Source organism: Tiliqua scincoides, chromosome 1 (genome assembly GCF_035046505.1).
Source record: "Tiliqua scincoides isolate rTilSci1 chromosome 1, rTilSci1.hap2, whole genome shotgun sequence".
NCBI lineage: Eukaryota > Metazoa > Chordata > Lepidosauria > Squamata > Scincidae > Tiliqua > Tiliqua scincoides.
In genome coordinates this window covers 273,949,307-273,950,653 of record NC_089821.1, presented here as the reverse complement: position 1 = coordinate 273,950,653, position 1,347 = coordinate 273,949,307, and the positions used below count along the sequence as shown (strand labels likewise).

At 44.2% G+C, this 1,347-nt stretch overlaps 1 pseudogene; it reads left to right on the top strand.

Annotated features, from left to right (window-relative positions):
* The first annotated feature begins 779 nt into the window (after positions 1–779).
* On the top strand, positions 780–896 carry LOC136637158 (5S ribosomal RNA; annotated as a pseudogene).
* The last annotated feature ends 451 nt before the right edge of the window (positions 897–1,347 follow it).

Here is a 1,347-nt window from a genome sequence, read left to right as displayed (position 1 = left end):
CCTCTCTTACCACTATTTAGGGAAGCAGGAGGTTTGGCAGGACAGCTCTTTGGAGATCCAGGGGGATGGTAGAACAGAGAGATTTTCTCAGCCTCAGAATCCACATTTTTCCCAATCTGGAGGGGAAAACACATTCCAAATTTGTACAATGGAAGGTGCTCTGATGGCTCAAGAGGGAATAGTTGATTCTGCCTTCTCAGGCAACAGGTCCCTGTGCTACATGCTCTTTCAGGGGGTCCTTGAACTCTAGGAATAATTTGGAGGGACATAAGGAACTGCAGTGGGAATTAGCATGCTTGGCAGTGGTCCATTGTGATCACAGAATAATTTTTTTGGATCCAATCCAAACCTTCCAAAACATGAGTGACCCATAAACATAATGACCCTTAACAGGTTGGGGTCACAGTATCTGAAAATCAGCCTTGTCCTGTATAGACTGATACATTCCCTAAGATCTTCAAAGAGAGGGTCCTATTTTGAAGCAAGGGCAGTGGCAGTGTGATGAGGGGACTTCTTGGTGGTGGCCGCCCAAATTCAGAATTCCCTCCCAGGCGAATTGCAATCAGCCCCCTCCTTGGACACTTTCTGACAGGCTTTGAAAGCTTTTAAAACATTTCAAATAGCTTTTAGTGGTGGTGGAGATTTGATAGGTGGGGGATATTGTGGGTGATTGCTGGAGTTTATTACTGAGGATGTATATTTTTGAGGCTGCTGCTTTTATGTTTTATGTTGACCACTGCTTTTTTTAGGTTCTGTGTTTTGAGCTATAGCAATTTTATTCTTTCAACTGTTACCCTGCACATGCCCGATCTCGTCTGATCTTGGAGGCTAAGCAGGGTCAGGCCTGGTTAGTACTTGGATGGGAGACCGCCTGGGAATACCGGGTGCTGTAGGCTTATACCATAGTCTTTCGAGACTGAAGTTGCCAACCATTATATTGTAAATCACCTTGGGAGCCTGTTTTTGTTACTAGGGAAAGGCAGGCAGGCAGGCAGGCAGGCAGGCAGGCAGGCAGGCAGGCAGGCAGACAGACAGACAGATAGATAGATAGATAGATAGATAGATAGATAGATAGATAGATAGATAGATAGATAGATAGATAGATAGATAGATAGATAGAGTGGAAATTAATCAAAAGTACCATTAAGGTACAGCAGTCCACCAGCCAGGTATCAAGGCCTCCCTGGTTTCTTGTTCTTCATCCTGGGTAAGCAGCAAAAACAGAAGGTGTATTAAGTCTCTGGTGGACTACCATACATAGTGGTGTTTGGTTTAAGAAAATACCTGTATATGAAGCCTCTGGGAGAGAAGACACCTTCTGTGATATTCCAACGTACAGCATTTTTT